Raw genomic sequence first — 15,139 nt, 5'->3', positions numbered from 1 at the left:
AACCATTCTGGTGTACGAGTTTCTGAAATATGCCTAAAGGGGAAAAAAAAACCTGCAACTAGTGGTCCTTCTATTCCCAAGATCCCTATCACTAACAGACCTGAGATGTAAAAAGGAAGATGTAAAAAAGAAAAGGGAACAATAATAGTTAAGGGAATGGCTCTGTGTCTTTTTTATATCCAAGAAGTCAACTGTCTATTCTGTGACCTTGAACACATTACTGGAGCTCTCCATCTCAGTTTCTTTATCTGTAAAAGAGAGATAGTACCTATGGTGAAAAGTCATGTTGTGATGTCTGGTAGGTAGTAGGTGCTCAATAAATGAAGCTAATATTTTCCAAAACCACAAGTGTTACTTCCCAATTCCAAGGATTTCCCGAGGCTAGAGCCTAAATCTCCAACGTGTTCCCCACATCTCCCACTCTCCTGGTTTTTGGTGCACATCTCACAAGTTGGTATAATCCATAAACAAAGGCTACGGGCTGTCAGTGGGCTGGATACTGAGGGGAAATCACCTCTCTGGCTTTACCCTGAGGCACCTGGCCCTATGTAAGCATGCTACAGGGAAATAGTGTTGGTATTCACCTCTCCCAAATAATGCTACAGGGATTATGATAATCACACATGGTCCAACTGTACAGAAAGTTATGGCTGTATCTTCTGGCATATCTCTTGCCCCTCTAACATAAGAAAAGAAAACAAGCATACCTCAAACTCTTTTAATGCTTCTTAAATGCCTGGTGGAGTCACAGAAGATATCATCTTCATTATCATAGTTAATGTCCCCTATGCCAAGTACCTTATAATCATTATTTGTTTAACCCTATAGGCCTGTATTTGTCAACACACCTGTTCGTTCCCAGAGAAAACAGGCTTAAAGCAATGGCATGTATCAGAATCACCTGGAAGGCTTTTTATTTTTTTGTTTTTTTAATTTTATTTTTTTTTCTTTTGCTTCCTTACTTCTCATTTATTCTTTTTCTCTCATTCATTTAAAAAAAATTCAGTGTGTGAAAGGAGGTAAAGTGTGTGTTTTGTTTTGTTTTGTTTTGTTTTTGAGAGAGTACACACAAGCAGGTAGGGGAGGAAGAGAGAAAGAATCCCAAGCTGACTCCATGCTAAGCACGGAGCCCAAAGTGGGGCCCAATTTCACCACCCTGAGATCATGACCTGAGCCGAAACCAAGAGTCAGAGGTTTAACCAACTGTGCTACCCAGGCGCCCCAGAAGCAATATGGGAAATTTAAATCACAACAGCTACAAGTGGATGCTAGGCTCAAAGTGAAGAAAATCAGCTGCATTAGGCATAGATCTAGCCAGACATGCTTGAGAAGAAAATCAACCCCTGTGATGAGGTACTTAGCATCTGGCATGATTTTCTCTTGGGCTTCATTAGTAGCTTCAGGCTGAGTCTCCTCCCCAATGATCCAGTTAGCTGAAATGAGATTAACATGCTTGGAGGCAGACAACTCTGTTGTTCATGACTTGCCCAATAAAATGGGGTTCAAATTTCAGAGGTATTGACTTGTTCCTTATAAAAATCACTCTTATTTGGAGTTTTTGACATAGAACTGTCTTGAACCATTCTGGATACTCAAAATTTTTCCTGGACACACATTTGGCTGTATGATGGAGGACTTCCTGGCAGTCCACAGCAGCACAAAGCAGAGTTTGAGAAAGGTGAGCTTAGTCATTGTCTGCCCTACACAACCGATGAGGGCAAAGGCATGATTGATACCCAAGAAAGAAGATACAAGTCCTATCCCAAATGACCACTGTTGAAGTCATTTGCCACTTCTCATTGCTTCTTATATCTCTGATATTTCATTAGGAACATTTTTATTGTGCCTAAAGAAAAACTCTAAGTATTTTATTTAGTATTTTATTTGCTGATGACAAATTTTCTGGTCTCATTTGTCTGAAAATATTTTAATTTTTAAAATCTAGATTGCTGCACCCCATCCCCCAGAGTCTCTGATTCAATAGGTTTGGAGGCAGGGACCCAAGAATTTGCATGGACCACACCTTGAAAACCACAATGGCTTTGAAGAATTACAAAATATTTCTAAGACTCCAACCCTTTAGAGAGTCCGTTGACATTCTAAAGTCTCTGCTTTAGACTATAGAGGGGAAATTCTTGCCTAATCATAACCAGGGATGTGCTGGACCTGGCACTTATCACAAGAGCCAATTGTTACCATCTCTTCCCAACTTCACACTCAGAGATGTCACATTAGTAGCTCAAAATCAGCTATGGTAGGAGTATTTACACCGTGGAAATTGGCAAGCACTACAAATCAGGGTTTGTTTTTTTCCCCCAAGACACCAATTACGAATCTATAACTAGTATATCACTGGTCAAGGCCACACCTGCAGATTCCTCTTCTCACTCTCCATCCTCTCAGAAGGAATTCATCAGTGATCAAAGTCCATGATTGTGTCTAGGACAGTGGCTCCATTAATACAGTCTTATAAGATTTTAATACCACATTCTTAAGTAAGTCCATTTCTTTTCTTCAGAACTTCTTTAAAGAGAAAAGTGATCAGGGGCACCTGGGTGGCTCAGTCAGTTAAGCATCTGACTTCAGTTCAGGTTCTGATCTCAGGGTCATGGGAGTGAGCCCCACACTTGGGCTCTCTGCTCAGCAGAGAGTCTGCTTCTCCCTCTCCCTCTGCCCCTCCCCCCTACTCCTGTGTGCAAGCACTCCCTCTTCCTCTCTCCCAAATAAATAAAATCTTCTTTAAAAATTAAATGAATTTTTTAAAAAGAAAGTGATAAATTTTCATATAAAATTACTCCACTGGAAATCATGGTAGGCACAAGCCGGCCCTACTGTGGAAACCTGGGAGTGGCAAGCCTCTGTGTGAAATCATCTCACGCACCCTAAGCCTTCATTTATATTTCTAACAAATATTTTTGAGCCCCTATTCTCTGCCAGGCACTAGATTAGACAAAGAAGAGAAGACAGCAAATAGTCTCTCAGATGGGCCTGAGGAAGAACAATTCCAAATTTCCAGATAGGAAAAATCTAAAAGAAACCTTTATCTGAGAATCCTGATTAGGGTTCAGATTTTTATTGGACAATACATTCACATATGTGGCACAAAATTATAAGGGTACAAAATATAGAAAAAGGGTACAAATATAGAAAATTTATAAGTCTCTTTCCCAACTTGGTCTTCCAACCACCCAGTATCTCCCTCCTAAAGGAAAATGCTATTTCCATTTTGTGTGTGTGTGTCTGTGTGTGTATCCAAAGATTTTTGTGCACATACGAATACATTTTTTCTTTTTTTACACTGATGATAGCTCACGACATAAATTTTTCTGCACCCTGCATTTTTTTCCATAACAATATATCTTGGATATTATTCCAGAGCTGTACATAAAGAAATATCTGCCTCATTCTTTTTAACCACAGCATGATATTGTGTGGTATACCATAATATATTTACCTACTCCCTTACTGACAAGCATTTAGAATTGTTTCCACCATTTTGCAATTAAATAGTGCCACCATGAATAACGCTGTGCATTCATCATTTCACTCATGTGTGGTTATTTCTGTAGGATAAATTTCTAGAAGTAGAATTATGGGTCAAAGGACATTTGGGATTTTAGTAGCTATTACCAAACTGTCCTCCAAATTGTTTATACCAACTTACATGGCTACTAACAATATATGAAAGTTCCAGTTTCTTCACATATTTTCAACCAAGTACATTATTAAACATTTAGATATTTGCTAATCTGGGAAGTGAAAAACATCTTATAGTTTTAATATGCATATTTATTATTATGGATGAGATTAAGTGGCTTTTTATATATGCAAAATAAATGTTTCATTAATTTGCTTTTTAGTGAACTATCTGATCAAAAAACATATTTTGTCCATTTTCTACTGGGTTTTTGGTTTATTCTTATTAATATATAAGTATTCTTCATATATTAATGTCCCCTTTATCTAACATGAATTGTAATTTTTTCTAAATGATTATTATAAACTGTAAAAAAAAAAAAAAAAACCCACACAGTTAATCACAGGAACTTTCTCCTTTAGCCTATGAACTACCCCACATACTGATTTCGAAGAAATGAGTAGGGGACTTTGGATCCAGAAGCTGCAGATGATATTATAAGATGCAGATGATATTTAAAAAATACCTCTCTAAAATTGTGGCCAAAGGCAAAATCTCTGACCAAAGCACTTGACAGTAAAGTATAAAATTTCACTCTTGAACTAACAAGGAAAAGAATCTCAGAGTCCTAGACCATGAGAAATCACAGAGAGGGGCCAGCCTTGGCCCACTGTCACAGCAAGTGTCACAGTGGATTGCTAGGATGGTCTTGGGAAACTCTCTCACTTGTTTATTTTCAAATGCCTTTGAGAGCTCATGAGGAAAGCTTAGATAAGAGCAGGCAGGGTTAGAGATGGTGACACCACTAGCCATGGGACTCATATAGGTCTTTAAAAAGACTCTATGATCCCACCCCCCAACACTGTTGTCCCAAACACATTTGCAAACTGGAAAAGGAGACAGTGTTAATTACTTCTACGCATGTCCCTGGATGTCTGGGCTTAGTTTTGATGGCAGCTTTCTTTTATGATTCAACAAATATATCTCTCACAAATAAGCAACTTTCTGCTTCAACATAGGTTTGGCAGCTCTGAGCTCATGCCAGAGCTGTCTGGGTTGTCCCTCATTCTAAATTAAGGTTTTCTTAAGCACTGTCTTCAGAAGGTAGGGTTTGCTCTTTTTTGTTTCTGATAATCAAGTTTTACAAGGTCTTCTGGCTAAGAAAACACCATATAAGTTCTAAATCCCAAGCAGGCTCAGTAGAAACCTGAAGGAAAGAAGATAAAGCTCTCAACAGGCGCCAATGTCCTGGGGCTCAGATCTTCAGCTCAGCATGAAATTCACACTACAAGGGGCTAAGAAATAGAAGACCCTAGTCTCTTTGAAAAGCAGTCAGGAGACAATATCTCCTGGAAAAACTGGCAACCAAGCCCCTAGCTGCTATGGAGAACATCTAAAAATGTACTCATTGACCCAGTTTCATGGCTCTCTCTGCTCATCACCACAAAGCAACATCCCCAACAATGCAGATGGAAATAAATGATAGATTTTGAGCATTTTTTCACATGTCTGTTAGCCATTTGTATGTCTTCATTGGAAAAGTGTCTGTTCATATCTTCTGCCCATTTTTTGATTTGATTATTTGTTTCACGTGTATTGAGTTTGAGAAGTTCTTTGTAGATCTTTGATACTAGTCTTTTATCTGCAGTGTCATTTGCAAATATTTTCTCCCATTCCGTGGGCTGCCTCTTAGTTTTTTTGACTGTTTCCTTGGCTGTGCAGAAGCTTTTTATCTTGATGAAGTCCCACAAGTTCATTTTTTCTTTTGTTTCTCTTGCCTTTGGAGATGTGTCATGAAAAAAGTTGCTGTGGCCGATGTCAAAGAGGTTGCAGCCTATGTTCTCCTCTATGATTTTGATGGATTCCTATCTCACATCGAGGTCTTTCATCCATTTGGAGTTTATCTTTGTGTATGGTGTGAGAAGACATACAAATGGCTAGCAGACACATGAAAAAATGTTCAAAATCATTAGCCATCAGGGAAATGCAAATCAAAACCACCTTGAGATATCACCTTACACCAGTTAGAATGGCAAGAATTGACAAGGCAGGAAACAACAAATGTTGGAGAGGATGCGGAGAAAGGGGATCCCTCTTACACTGTTGGCGGGAATGCAAGTTGGTACAGCCACTGTGGAAAACAGTGTGGAGGTCCCTTAAAAAGTTAAAAATTGAGCTACCCTATGATCCAGCAATTGCACTACTGGGTATTTACCCCAAAGATACAGACGGAGTGAAGAGAAGGGCCTTATGCACCCCAATGTTCATAGCAGCATTGTCCACAATAGCTAAATTGTGGAAGGAGCTGAGATGCCCTTCAACAGATGACTGGATTTAGAAGATGTGGTCCATATATATAATGGAATACTACTCAGCCATCAGAAAGAATGATTACCCAACATTTGCCAACATGGACGGAACTGGAGGAGATTATGCTAAGTGGAATAAGTCAAGCAGAGAAAGACAATTATCATATGGTTTCACTCATTTATGGAAGATAAGAAATAGCAGGAAGATCAGTAGGAGAAGGAAGGGAAGAATGAAAGGGGGGTTAACAGAAGGGGGAATGAACCATGAGAGACTGTGGACTCTGGGAAACAAACTGAGGACTTCAGAGGGGAGGAGGGTGGGGATTGGGATAGGCCAGTGATGGGTAGTAAGGAGGGCACGTATTACATGGTGCACTGGGTGTTATGCGCAAATAATGAATCATGGAACATTGCATCAAAAATTGGGGATGTACTATATGGTGACTAATATAACAAAATAAAAATTATTTTTAAAAAAAGGAAATGAATGATAGGATGAGCTTATGTTACACAAAAATCAAGATGTAGAAAAGGAGCTTGGTACTCCAAAGGCAAGCATAACTCTCAATTCCATAAAGATAAGGTAGTGTTTCCTGCTTCTTCTTCTCCCATGGTTCCTCCCACAGGGTGTAGCACATAGTAGGTGTTCAGTGGGTACGAATGACCAAACAGGCCCTTCCACAAAATGTCCCAAATGATTTCAGGAATATTTTCCTCTCTCCTGAACTCCAGCCTTGTCCTATCCATTCCTTAAGTTCCATCACAGTTAGCTTATCTTCCCAGTGTTCCTGGCTGTTTATTTCAGTCATTACTGATCTTTCTCTGGGCTCTCCCTACTTCTTGCACCAGAGTCTGAACTCAGCAGTTACTATAGTTCACTTTGTGTAATAGTTGATTTCTTTGTGACTCTTGACATCACAGCTACCTAAGAAGCTCCCTGAGCAGAAGAATATTTCTATTTTATATGTCCCTGACACCATGCAGGAAAAAAGGAGTTTTGCTCTCTAAGGTCCAGGTTTCTCATACTGTACCCTCTGCCTGAATCTTCTCTTCCTTCTTTATCTTTCAGGCTTCAGCTTAGCAAGTCCCATTAACAAGTCCCCTCTGAGTCCCTGTATTTGTCTTTAAAACTACAGTGATTCCTGACACATTGATTGGACCATCTATCAGTGAGTGCCTGCTGCACGTAAATCTCTCCTAAAACTCAGTGGTTTCAAACACCAGCCCACGGGCTGTGCCCAGCTGTGCTTGTTCTTGTATCTGTGGTCAGCTGTGTAAATGCTATCTGGTCTAGGATGGTCTCAACTGGGATGACTTGGCTCTGCTCCATGTGCATGTGGTCTCTATCTCCTAGCAGGCCAGCTTGAGCTTGCTCACAAAGCAGCTGTGGAAGCTTCTAAGAGAAAGAGAAAGGAGGGCAGGAACAGGACTTGCACAAAATCCCTTGGGTCCAGGCTGAGAACTAGCATGAGGTCACTTTTTCCACCTTCTGTCAACTCAAGTCACGAGACTAGCCTGGATTTAAGAGTCAGAAAATGGACTCTGCTGGATAAGAGGTGCTGCAAAGTCACATGACAGAGGGACATGATACAGAGAGGGGTAAAGAGCTGGGGCCACATTTATACTCAGTTTTCAACAGTCTCCCTCACCTGACCATAAACTCCTTAAGGACAATGTTCTGTTCATTGTTATATCTCCAGCCCCTAGGACAAGAGTGGCTCAAAACAGTCTTATTTGTTAGATGAATGTATGGTTTAATTAACTAATAATGCTGAAAAGAAAGTCAGGATGAAAACTCTCAGGATTGAGCACCTATGAAACGTTGAATGCTCTACTCAACCTTCCCAATTTTATTTCATTGGTTCCAAAAGCAGAAACTCAGGGCAATTAGACCATCGGTATTGACTATTTTTAATTCTGTCTATATGCTAGGTACTCTCCTATGTGTTCTTTATGTCAATTAATTATAATACAGATACTTAGAAGTATACACTGCTAACATTATCATCTCCTGATTTACAGATGAGGGAACTAAGACACAGAGAGATTAACTACCACAACTTCACAGTTCAAAAAAGCAGAGGTCAGATTTGAACCACCCTGTCTGGGTCTAAATTATACTGTATCTCAAGACGTGTAATTCATACCATCTTTCCCCATCTTGGCTACTAGACAAATTCCCTACTTTACCGGAGTTGTCCAATACAGTGGCCACTAGCCACATGGATGAGACTATTTAGATTTAAATGAATTACAATGTAATAGCATTAAAGATTTAGTCCCTCAGTCACACTAGCCACACTTGAAGTGCCAAGAATCCCAAGTGGCTAGTATCTACTGACAGAACAGTGCAGGAAACATCTCCATCATCAGAGAAAGCTCTGTGCCACAGCACTGCTCTAGAATATTCTACTCTTAGAGAATTTCCTTGTAGTCACAAGGAGAAATAAACCTGAGAGGATTCAGTAAGGATCAAGAGAGGACGTGCCATCATGTGGCCATTTACCAGCTCTGAAGGAAATTGGTATCTTCAGTCCCGGGGGCCTTGAAAATAGGTACGAGCATGTGGGGGCCATTGAAACACCACAAATTGTTTCTCTAATGAGTATCACTTGAGTGTGCTATTTTATTAAAATGCAGAATTTATGAAAGCACAGGGGTGCCTGGGTGGCTCAGTCATTAAGCATCTGCCTTTGGCTCAGGGCATGATCCCGGCGTTATGGGATCAAGCCCCCACATCAGGCTCCTCTGCTGTGAGCCTGCTTCTTCCTCTCCCACTCCCCCTGCTTGCGTTCCCTCTCTCGCTGGCTGTGTCTATCCCTGTTGAATAAATAAAATCTTTAAAAAAAAAAAAAAAAGAATTTATGAAAGCACAAAAACAACCGGTTTTCCTGAACCTATGAAATTTAATGTCTTAAGAGCTCTAAGCCTTGGCCCCCCATTTTCAGTTTTCTCAAGTGAAAATCCCTATACACCCAAGGTACATATTCTCCGAATAGGACAAAGTGCTAGATAAGGGGGGGGGGGAGCAGAACATAGAAAAGACCAGTAAGAAACATCTAGGTGAGAAGTGGGAGGAGCTTGAGGGCAGGACCAAAAGGGATCTTTAGAACATCTGATTTGCAGAACTGAAGCCCTGGCCAACCCTCCTGGCTTCTCTGAATTACACTTTGAATTTGATGTTTAAATAATTCCAAACGGCTGAGGAAATCTCAGCTATGCTGTATGAATATGCTGGTTTTTCTTCACTTGTCTACTTTACACCCCTTTATTTAAATCTTACAGTCTGCTTTGCAAATTTGATTAGGGTTTTCCTGAAAGTCTACTTGGCATTGAAAGTTGATAACAAGAGTTGAAACTCAGAAGGTTGCCTTTCTTTGCACCTCTATTTGCAACTTCCTGCCAATATTCTGAGTGCAAGCACCAGCTAGCCAATGACTCCCCTTTCTGTATCTGGGCATTTCCAAATCTCCTAAACTATTGAGGAATTACAGTGAGAGAGCCCTTGAGGTAATCCCTGAAGAGGATACTTTTGGTGTCTCACAAATCAATACTTCATGTTTTGAAAAATAAAAGATCAGTACAAAGGACATGTGATAGTATATGGATTGACTTCAATGTCACCCTCTTTTATTATGAAGTCTGCTAAAAAGAGGCCTATTTTTTTATGGTTTGCAAAACATGATGAGCTTCCAAAAATGAAACCTCAACCCACTAATCGTGGATAGTTTAATAATCTGATATATTCCTTTACTGCAATTCAGCCTCTTGCCTTTCCTCTTAGGAGAATATAATTAGACCTGAACTCAGACAGCAAGAATGTAAAATCTCTTTAGAAAAAAGAAGGCAATCTGTGCAGGAAGATGTACTCCTAATTTTAGGACACTGCTCAAATGCACTTGAACAGGTTTAGAAAGTCTTTGTGGTTAGTTGCCCCACCTTTCCCATCAGGATGGTCATTTAATGCCTGTCATATTTTCACTTAATACTATAAGCCCCATACACCCAGACACATCTACAATCTCAGCTTTATCAGCAAAGCTTGAAAGGAATATGATCAGTGGCAAAGATTAAGGGGGCTTTACAACAGAGGAAGGCATGTTCCATGTTAATTGCTAATCGGTTTCAGCCAATATGGCACCGTGACAAGGCAGCAGGCCTTACCTAACAAGAAGAGGATAGTCCTACTTTTCTAGGGTACAATATGTCTAAACAGAAGAATCACCCAACAACCCCAGGCGACTAATTTCTCTATAAATATATTATTGACATAATAGAGGCCTTTTTAATGGGATTATAACTACCCAGACAGCTGCTCTGCTAGTCAAGGAGAACATGGTTGACAAAAAGATTTAAAGGAAAGAATAGAGGAAAACAGCAAACCTCCAGCCAGGCACACTTAAATGACCTCACTGCTTCAAAATAATAGGATCACACTGCAAATATGAAAGGAAAAGCCAATACGCTTAAAGCAATCGCTTTTTGCATGCCCTTTACCATTTCTCTCTCACTGCTCAAATGAGAAGCCCCCTTGTGCCAGAAGCAGGCCTTCCAAAGCAAAGGCCACATTGTCTGGTATAGTGTTCTTTAAAGGAATTATGTTTGGCTTTAAAAGGTTTCTAAAGTGGATATGTTCTTTGCTTCTATGGCCAGGCTAACTTTTACAATTTATATGAAATTCTTTCCCAAGTTTTACTAAAAAAAAACAAAAAACAAAAAACAAAACACCTCTCAGATGCCCATGTTTCAGAAAAAAAATAAACATATAAAGAACTGATCAAAGAAAAGGAAAATTATCTTAAAAATCACTTCCACAATTAAATCTCACTTGTATTTAAAAATAAGGGCATTAAATAAAATGGTATTATCACTTTATTGTTGTACATTAAGAGAAAAATGAGAAACAGATTATATGATGTTGTCTACATTCTTTTAAAGTTCATAGAAAAGAAAACTTTTAGATAAGACTTGATAGAACATAGAGCCAAATGCATGACTTATATTTCCTTACACTTATCCACAGTGTCTAGTTACTTACACATATAAAGTATTAATACATTCATTCATTGGATAACTAGAAATTCAGTAGAGAATGATGAAACAAAGTACATTCCCACCCTTCAAAGCTTATATTCTAGTGGGGGGGGGACGCCTTAGATTGGGACCCTGTGGAGCAGAGCCTGAGATAGGGATTCCTGTTCTTGTGATTTATTAAGGGAGGACTCTCAGGTGAAACCTGTAAGACTGAGGAATATAACACAGGGCAGAGGAAGGAGCTGAGGAAGTGTGTGGTTTCAGGTGATGCCACAGAGAACTCTGCGTGTGAGAGGAACCCTCTCACTAAACCACCAATCCTTTTTCTATCCCACCAGTTAGTTTTAAGGTGATAAAACAAGAAAACTTTACAATCACAAAGGTTTAACAAAATAGAGGGGTTTTTTTCTTGCTTACATAAGTTTTCAGTGCACGTTTTCTTGATCAGGTAGCTCTTCTTCAAACTCTGATCCAGGGACCTAGGTTCTATCCTGTTGCTTCACTGTCTTCAATTACATGGCTTCCATGGTGGAAAGAACAGATGTGGGAAGCCCACAGAGGATGCCCCTGGGAGATTTCAAGGGCCTAGAAGCAGCACACATCATTTCCACCCACATTCTGATGGCCAGAATTCAGTCAATGGCCAAACTTAATTGCAAGGGAGGCTGGAAGATGTCGTTTAGTTATATGCCAGGAAGAAGTGAAAGCACATTTGGGAAATATCTAGGCAGTCTCTACCACCCCTCTCAGACTCTGTGCTCAAAGAAATCCATTAAGAACAAACATGCAAATGCCAACAGAATAGAGAAGACTTTGGGTTTTCATGACTACTCAACTGCATCTGTGAAAGGGAATCTACTGCTCAAAGGCATCCCCACTGGCCTAGGAGTGAGGGAGAAGGCAGAAGAATGGAACTGGGGAAGTCAAAGGACCTACTGTATCTGCACAGAGCTGGTCATCTAAATCCCATTTCTTTCAGCTGAAACAATACATCCTTCAGTCCTCTGGATAATTTGCTAGTGTGGGACAGTAGCACCTACACTGGGTTAAGAACCTGAGCCATGGAAGCCTGACTTTGATGAATTCCAACCTTTGACACACAGCTTGATGACTCACTTTTCCACTCTATGCCTCAGTCTCCTCATCTGCCAAGTGGGGCAAAGACCAAGGGATGTATCTACACATCACACTGGACTTCTTTAAAGAGAGCAAGTAAGGAAGCACCCTCAGAGAATTTAGAGAATTTAAGAGCTATGGCCCATGTGACAATAACAAATTAGTGATGTAAGTAAAACTGCAACTCAGATTTTTCAGGTCCTAACTCGGGACCATTCACTGTACTGCAATACTTCTCATATAAAATGTGAAAGCTTGTTGAAGAGTATAAATCACTGCCTAAGGGTAAGGTGAAATTGTTCTTGTTGCACACATGTGGGTGATACCTTTCAGGAGGCTATCCGGGGGTCCATGAAGGAAAATTCCCCAATCAGCCTACAAGTCTAATGATACTTAAGGCACTGGCAGCTCCCAGAACATCATGATAAAGCCATTAGCTTATTCACCAGAGACGCTGGTTTCCTACTGAGAAAACAAACATCTCTTCCAAAAGGAAGGTCTGCAGGCTGGAACAAGCAAATGATAAGAGTAGGATCATAAGGTTGCCTGGGTGGCTCATTAAGTGTCCAACTCTTGATTTCAGCTCAGGTCATCATCTCAGCGTTGTGAGATCAAGCCCTGTGTCGGGCTCTGTGTTACACGTGGAATCTGCTTAAGGGAGGGCTCCCACGCTCTCCCTCTGCCCCTCCTCCCCACTCTCTTTTTAAAAGAAAAAGTAGGATCATAATAAAAGTAGAATGAACTAGAAATTTGTTTAGAAGCCCTGATATACTTTGGCCCAGTAATTTTCACTCTAGCTGAACATTATCCTCACATGGAGAACTTTTTTTTTTTTTTTAAAGATTTTATTTATTTATTTATTTATTTGACAGAGAGATAGCCAGCGAGAGAGGGAACACAGCAGGGGAGTGGGAGAGGAAGAAGCAGGCTCCCAGTGGAGGAGCCTGATGTAGGACTCGATCCCGGAACACCGGGATCACGCCCTGAGCCAAAGGCAGACGCTTAACGACTGCACTACCCAGGCGTCCCTGGAGAACTTTTTTTTAAATACTGATGCCTGAGCCCTACTCCAGATAAAGTTAATCAGAATCTTTAGGCGTAGGGCCCAGGCATCAGTATTTTTTTAAAGTTTTCTAAGCAATTCCATTGTGCAGCCAAATTTGAGAACCACTGGTCTTCATATTTGGATCTTCATAACGTCTTTTTGGAGAGTGAGGGCCCCTTGAAAGGACATGGGGGGCCAGAAACAGGAAAATAAGAGGTCTGAGATAGGAGAAGAGCAACTGGATAATGATGGGAACAGACACATGAAACCCCCATGAAAAGCAGGATGAGGTTCTGCCTCCACGTGCTTCTTCCTGCCATGTCCTCTGCCGGGGTCATTCCTAGAACCATCCGAAGCCCATGGTTGGTGTCAAGGACAATGCTGATGGCAATGAATAGGAGATAAGGTTACAAGGTAAGAATAGCCCCCATATACTGAACACTTACTACCTCTTAAGTCCATTGGGCAAAGGGCTTTACATACATCACCGCATTTAACCCCCATGACAACACTGTGGCAACACCATGACGACAATACTGTGACACTCGTTTTACAGAAGGGAAAGTCAAGGTTAAAAATGATATGTTAACCTGCTTCAAACAATCCAACTAACAAGTAGTAGAGACTGGTTTTACATCTAGACTACCCACCTGCAGTTAAAAAAATGAAAGCTAGGTGAAGAGACCTACTCAGTGTCTTGGCCCCAGTCACCCTTCAGAGTTGGAATCCCATAAAGGACAGAGAGCAAAAAGTTTGAGACTTGTTTTAAATAGAACTTCCTGGGGATTGTAATACAGGCCAAAAACTATAAAAATCCATAACATCAGAAAACCAAAAGTAAAACTATAATAGAGTTTTTAAAAGCCAACTGCAATAATTCTTCGGGTCCACTCATACCAAAAGCAATCAGCCCTTTTAGAAATCTACATAAAATATGGAAGAAGGATATAGTATAGTGCCATAGGAATTCTGTTGGTTTTTTTTTTTCTTTCTTTCAAAAAGACAGTAGAAACCATAGGCCCAGAGTCGACCTTGGCAAAAAAATACATACATAGCTTCCAGCTTAGGAAATTTAAGCTCCATAAATGAAGACAGGACATTCTAAGTCTAACAGGCATTTTTCTTTTTTATTTAAAAAAAAAAAAAGACTCAAAATACTGGGTTCTTTCTCTGGAGAAAAGGAAAAGTTCCATGTGCTTGGAGGAGAACTGACTTAAGCAAGACTCCTCTTAGGAGAGCTTTATTTTTCAGGGATCTCAGGGACTTAAATGGTCCACATTCCAAAAAATCAAACCAATTATATGAATATTTATTTTAATGACCTATATATAAGTCAACCAGTATGGTAGACAGGTTGCAAAATGGCCTCAATTCTTCACCTGTCCCTGGATCTCTGCCCTTGGGTACCTAATAGTGCAATGTCCACCACTTTTCCCTGGATTCAACCATGTGATTTATTTTGGTCAATTAAATACCAGCAGAGGTGATTTGAACAAAGTCTTAAAACACACTTGCATGCTTTCACTTAGTTTCTTGCTCCTCTCTTTTACATATGAGCACACCCTAGCTAGAATGCTCAAGGGACAGACGTGTGGAGCAGACCCCACTTATCCCAGTCAAGGTCTTGGACATGTGAGGGAGTCCAACCAAGATCAGCAAAGCTACCCAGCCAAATTGAAAACGATAACAGGCACAGGAGTAAGCCCTGCTGAGCCTAGCTCAGATCCACAGAACCATCCAACCCAAACCACTGATTTGTGAACAAAAGTGCTTACTGTCATATGCATCTCAGGCTTTGTGGCTACTTGTTATGTTGCATTATTGTGACAATAGATAATTGACATATCAAGTAATAAAATTTGTATTTGGTGACCATTTCTAGATACTCTACAAACACCTTCATCATAAATCTTCAATAACATGTATCCCCCAACAAACATACACGCATGCGTGCGCACATGTGCATCCCCCTCCACACACACAGACACTTTCCCTTAG

General features: G+C 40.3%; 1 long non-coding RNA gene across 2 annotated transcripts in view; it reads left to right on the top strand.

Moving 5' to 3' along the window:
- The window catches only part of LOC123001278 (uncharacterized), a 167,851-nt gene that overhangs the window by 146,615 nt on the left and 6,097 nt on the right, over positions 1-15,139 (top strand). The gene's annotated exons all lie outside the window — the stretch shown is intronic.

Source organism: Ursus arctos, unplaced genomic scaffold (genome assembly GCF_023065955.2).
Source record: "Ursus arctos isolate Adak ecotype North America unplaced genomic scaffold, UrsArc2.0 scaffold_16, whole genome shotgun sequence".
In the NCBI taxonomy this organism is placed as follows: domain Eukaryota; kingdom Metazoa; phylum Chordata; class Mammalia; order Carnivora; family Ursidae; genus Ursus; species Ursus arctos.
This window is presented reverse-complemented; position numbering and strand designations above follow the sequence as displayed.